Below are 6,000 nucleotides of genomic sequence, written 5' to 3'. Positions count from 1 at the left end.
CCCCCCCCCCCGCCGGAAGTGGAAGTGTGGTTTTCTTCGCAGCTCAGGCCTCATCTCAGTGCTTCATTTCCCCACACCACCAGTCTCTGCCTGGCCTTTGTCTTGTCTTTGGATTTACCTGCTGTCTTCTTTTTGTCCCTGTGCAAATGTCAGTGTGTTAAAACCCCAATGGGTTGGGTTTCTCCTTTTCCCTTCTGGATTTTAAATAAATATTTAAAACTGAAGCAATGGAATGATGTGTCTGTGGCCCTGTGCTTCTTCCGGGGGTGGGGAATTGAGGGACAGAGCTCTGAGGTTCTGCAGCTGCAAACTTCCATGGCATGAAGTATCGGGAATGTCTTCCCTCCTAAAAGGAGGAAATCGTTGTGAACAGGCCAGACTCCCAGAGGTGGAGCCTTACTTTCACCCTCTAGCTTTTCTGTTTTGGTTTGGGATTTTTGCAGTGCTGGAGGTGGATCTAGGGTCTCTCCATGCTAGGCAGGCACTGTGCCCCTGAGCCACATGCTAAGCACTCTCTCCCTGGGTTTAGTAGACCCAGCTGTCCCTTGGCTTCCACCCGCAGGATTCAGCATTTCCCTTGGGTGTCACATGGCATCTCCCTGTGTCTCTGTATTCAGTTTATTTTTCTCTTTTTGTGGTGCTGGGAATTGAACCCACGGCCTTCACACTGAGTTACATATCCAGTCTAATTTTCTCTATCTCATTTGAGACAGGATCGTGCAGTCACTAAATTGCCAGGCTGGCCTCAAACTTGCTGTCCTCCTATCTCAGCTCCCAGAGTGATGGGCTCTCGGGCCTGTGTCACCCTGCCGGTTTCACCTTTTTTATCAGGCCACAGTCATATCAGGTCAAGGCCATCCTAAAACCTCATTGTAACTTGATTACCCCTGCAAAGACAGGTACTGATGAGTTGGGACTGCAACACATCTTATAGGGACACATTGGAGCCCTTGACACATAGGGCGGGGCACACTGAGGTTAAAGAGCAATTCTCTGTTGTAATTATGGAGGTAAAATGCACATAGCATAAAATTTACTGTTCATGCCATTAACTTCATTCATAGTGTTGTGTAAATCACCGCTATTGAGCTGCCTAACATTTTTTTTCTGGTGCTAGGAATCAAACTCATGACCTCAGATTTGCCAAGCAAGTGCTTATGCTGAGCTGCATCCCCAGCCCCTAGCTCTGTAACATTCTCACCACCCCAAAAGGAAAATTTTTTCACAGTCACTTCCAATTCTTCCGCTCCTTTAACCTGGAAATTTACCTATCTTCTTTCTACCTCTATGATTTTGCTCATCTTGGCTATTTGGCATAAAAGGAATGGTGCAACATGTGACCTTTGGGGACATAATGCTCTTTCACTCAGCATAATGTCATTAAGGTCATCCATGCTGCAGCATATATCAATACTTCACTGCTTTCTATGGCTATGTGATATTTCATCTTACTGTTCTGGGCCAAACCAGCCCTTGGATGTGAGAATGGGCAGAGGGGTGCGATGAGACCAAAGAAAGAGGCAGACAGATCCAGGATAGCACAGAGCTCCGTTTCCTGGGGAACCGACTCACAAAAGAGGGTCCGAGGCAGCCTTGTGAGCAAGTGGATCCTCGCAATTCAAGTCAGGAAGAGGAGCTCATACATGAGTTGGGTCAGAAGTGACTTCATCCAAGCTAGAACATTACCTGGTTTATCCTACACTAGTATCAAAGGCTCCTCAGGCGGATTCCTGGAGGAGAGGCCAGTTGTCAAACTCCATACACCGCTGCAGTGCTCTGGTAGTCGAGCACGCTGGGAAGCTGTGTGAGGAGACAGAGTGGGGGGCAGAGGGCCTGGAACTCAAGATGGCTGCAGTCACGTCAAGCTGAATGCACACTGCACAGACCACAGCCTTTCAGCCTGAGCTTCAGGTGATGGACATCTGGGTTTCTGTTGGGAAGAATCCTTCCACGTGAAGAATTGTTGCCTGTGAGGTTCTGGAGAGAAATCACTATTCACCCACCCGCTATAGAGAAATCACTAAAGCACCCACCCGATATAGAAGGACATCAGAGAAAGTCTGGGAGACAAGGTTGCCAGATTTAACAAATAAATACATAGGGGGCCCAGATAAATTTGAACTTCATACAACAATAAATGGGTTTTAGAATAACTATGCCCCATGTGATATTTGTGATGCTCTTAAACTGCGAAAAGTGCTTTTTTCTCTGAAATGTGCATGTATCTGGGCATCTGAACCCACGTTTCCTGTCCAGATCCCTTTTTTCCTTCATTCACTCCTGCATTCTAAGGAAGCTGTATGCATCAGAGTCTCTCTGCCTTTTTCATCTAGGCGAAAGGACAAACCACAAGCCATTGCATTCACACAGGGATGATGTTTTAAAAGTTTGTGCTGTGTTTCTGGACTATCAGTGTCCGTGCATCCTGGGGTTCACAACTCTCCTTGCTGAGACATCTGCCCTGGACAAGGAGCTTTGGAGCTGTCCTGCCAAGGCTGCAGGAGCTGCTGCACAGAGCCCAGAATGTGCTGAAGCATCAGGAGATTCCTGTGTCCACGCCACTGGACCCTGTCCTACGTAGCGGGCAAATGAAACTCAAACAAAAGCCAGAGTCTTACGAGATCGGAGGCAAGGCAGAGGTTCCATTTATCCCTGACTGCTGACAGCACCCTTAGGTGTATTAGCCCCAGGTCCACCTGTGACAGAACCTGGAAGCTTGTTACAAACACAGATTCTCAGCCTCACCCAAATCCACTGATTCACAGTCCCCAGAAGTCTGTGTTTCTGCCCCCCGCCCATTCTAATGCCTGCTAAAATGCTAAGACCTGTTGTAGTATACCAGTTCCTAGGACTGGAAAATGGTTTCTCAGCCTTGGGAAAAATAAAATAATACAAACTTGGGAATGGGGAAATACAAAAATTTCTTTCATTTATTTGATCATCTGCTGTGTCCCCCAGAGTTTGCCCACCTGCCTGAGGGGCTTCCCATTGTATAGATGGAATGTGAAGTCACACTTCTATCTGCCCATGGAAACTCCCTGGGGGCAGGGGACACAGCTCCTTCTCTCTGGCAGCTACAGAAGGGAGCATGGGAAAGGCATTCCACCTTGGCCTGGCCCCCAGCTCACTGGCCTGTGTGGCCTGGCCAGTGAGGACTCTGACGCAGGGCCAGTTCATTCCCTGCAGGTGTGGGGGTAGGTTTTGGGTGACAGACAGCAACCTTCCATGGACTGGCAGTGTCCTGGTTCCCAATCTCCCATTGTGCAACCAGGTGTCAGGAACTGGCCAAGTGGACTCTCTGGCTGGGCACCTCCAGGGGAAAGCCCAGACTGACTTGAGTTTGTCCACAATGGATCAAGCGCCTTGGTGGACACTCACATCCCACCATGACCAGCACCTGGCCTTGGGAAAGTAGCCAAGTGGGCCGGCACATGCCAATTATCTCAGCACTGGAAAGGCTGAGGCAGGAGGATGGCCCCATGTTCCAGGAGAGCCTGGACTACATAGGGATGAGGGAACGACAGCCATACTGGCCAGCCACACAGGGGGCTACTGCTCATCATAGCGGGGTGAAACCGACACAATGGAACAATATTCAACTGCCTGGGAACCTTAAATCCCAGTTTCACATGGTTGAGAACATTGAAAACCACCAAGGCTGCAGTCCTGGCCCACTGACCACGCGCCCCGTGATGTGCTCAGCGTGACACACTTAACCTCACACACCACCTTGTGAGACCTCCTGTCTGCGGCTCCTGCTTTCCACACAAGGGAACTGAAGCCCGGAGAGGTTACATCTCACCTACCCAGGCTCACAACACAGGATGTGGACTTGAGCCAGTCTTCTTGCGTGTTTCCTCAGCCCAGACACACAGCTCCTAGATGGACGGGCTCTGCTTCGCGGTTCTGAGTCAGGAGATGGCAGGCTGGTCCTCATACAAGGAGCTCAGTGCAGGCCTGGATGGAGAGAGGTGTAAAGCGACTCTCTCAGGAAAGAAATCCTTTCAAGTGGATGCGGCCTCCTGACCACTCAGGCCCACCTGCTCGGTTGCCTTTCCCCAGGTCTCCTGGCCTTGCGCAGCCATTGGTCACCTTGTCTATATAACCGGGAAATATCTTTTTTTCCTTAAACTTATGAGATGCATGCTTTCTCCTTTTGAGGCCTTTAAAGGTGATACTGCTGCAGAATTCAGCACCAGATCGAATGGAAGACAACAGCCTCAAAGGAACTTTGGACGGCAGCTTTATTGCACTAGTGGGCTGGTGAACCCTGAGGCTCAAGTCACCAGGCCCACTTTGAGGTTACCGATCCCTTTTGTACGTTTTCAGAAGGAAGAAGAAAAAGGCAGATAACTTTTATAGTTGGTTGCACAAGGCTTTGCCATTAAGGGCTAGGTAGAATTTACTCTTCCGGAAACTAATAAGGTTTCTATCCTATAACATGGGGGAAGAATCCGTCACTGTGTGAGACTGAGCAGAGGTGTCCTTGATGCGAGAACTCTCTGGGGCTTGAAAGTGAGCAAAACACCACTGTCTGGCTTAGTCGCTCTTATCTTGCAGCTGGCTCTGGGCTTCCCAGTCTCATCCTAGAACCATGTTAGAAATATACTAATGGTAGAAATATAGGGTGACAATTTTCATTAGATTTAAAACAGCCTCTACAATACAGTTTGCTTTCAGGTGGTACAAAGGGTGAGTGAACAATACAGGGAATGTGCAAATTTTAAAAGAATTAATATCATAAAAGACACATTGCCATGAGTTCCCCTCAAACTACTGACCTTCACTTCTAACACGCTTATCAAGTCGTTCTTAGCTCCTTCTGAAGCAATTCTGAAAGTCTTCCTGAGTGTCCTTATGATATGTGATTGAAGATATAGTGAATTGTCCATAGGGGGAGCCAGTGAGGATCCCACTCTGTCATGGGTGTGGCCACTCACACACTGAGCTTCTTCAGCATTATCAAGGTGGCAAAACTAAAAGCTATGGTCAGAGCCCTGGTGAACTTTGGGAGCCTCAGTGAGCTGTGCCCCCCATCCCCACACTATCGAGGGAGTGACTTGAGCCTTGTGGAAACTCAAGACCTTTGGTGACCTGCCCAGGAGGGGAAAGACTGCACATCACCACACCCGCACCATCGCAGGAGGGCGGCTGAGCCCCCGGGCAACTTGGGGTCTCTAGTGAGCTGCTGTGGAGAGACTCTGCCTGCCCCCCCTACCATCGTGGGGGCAACCTGAACCCTGGGGAACCTCCAGATCTTTGAAAATGACAAAACAAAGGAACAAATATGCAATCTCAGACCTCTAACCTACCCAGAACAACTCCAGGAGACATTGACATAGAAGAGCCTGGAAGTCACACACCTGAAATTTCTGAAATCATAGCAAGTGAAGTAAAGAAACAACTCCATCAGGCTATAGAGGAAATCAGATCACAAATAATCTCTCAGGTAAAAAAAGAAATGACAACCACAATGAAAGAATTGCTCAGCTCATCTAAAGAGGATAGATAAAAAATAAAGGAGCATAGAAAAATGATGGAATCTTTGAATGAACAATATAGGAAAGAATTCAAATGCAAGCGGAGTGAATCTGCGCCTCCTCCGTTCCCTCTGTGGGAGGGCGGGGGCCAGTGGGCAGAGTGAGTCCACACGTGGTGATTCCTCCATTTTCTCTGAGACTGCAGAGTCTGTGAGCAGAGTGTGAGCTCACATTCTGTGCTTCTTCCATTGTCTTGGAGACAGTGGGGTCTTTGAGAGGAGTATAAGGACACATGTCTTTGTCAAGTAGACTGACAGGAACCCCAAGACCCGAGACCCAGGCCAACAGCTTGTTCCCAGGTGCATGGGCACACACATGCCCTTGGAGGGCAGAGTAATTGGAGAGACCAGCAGCCTGGAAGTGTGTGATGCAGCAGCGAGGAGCCAGCAGTTGGACTCTGGAGAACTCCAGCAGCAGAAGGCCAGTCCCAGGCACCAGATTCAGAGGCCAAGATCAGCTC

This window comes from Chinchilla lanigera, unplaced genomic scaffold, assembly GCF_000276665.1.
Source record: "Chinchilla lanigera isolate Chin_1 unplaced genomic scaffold, ChiLan1.0 scaffold00018, whole genome shotgun sequence".
Classification (NCBI taxonomy): domain Eukaryota; kingdom Metazoa; phylum Chordata; class Mammalia; order Rodentia; family Chinchillidae; genus Chinchilla; species Chinchilla lanigera.
The sequence above is the reverse complement of the archived record's forward strand: the minus strand, read 5'-3'. Positions refer to the sequence as shown.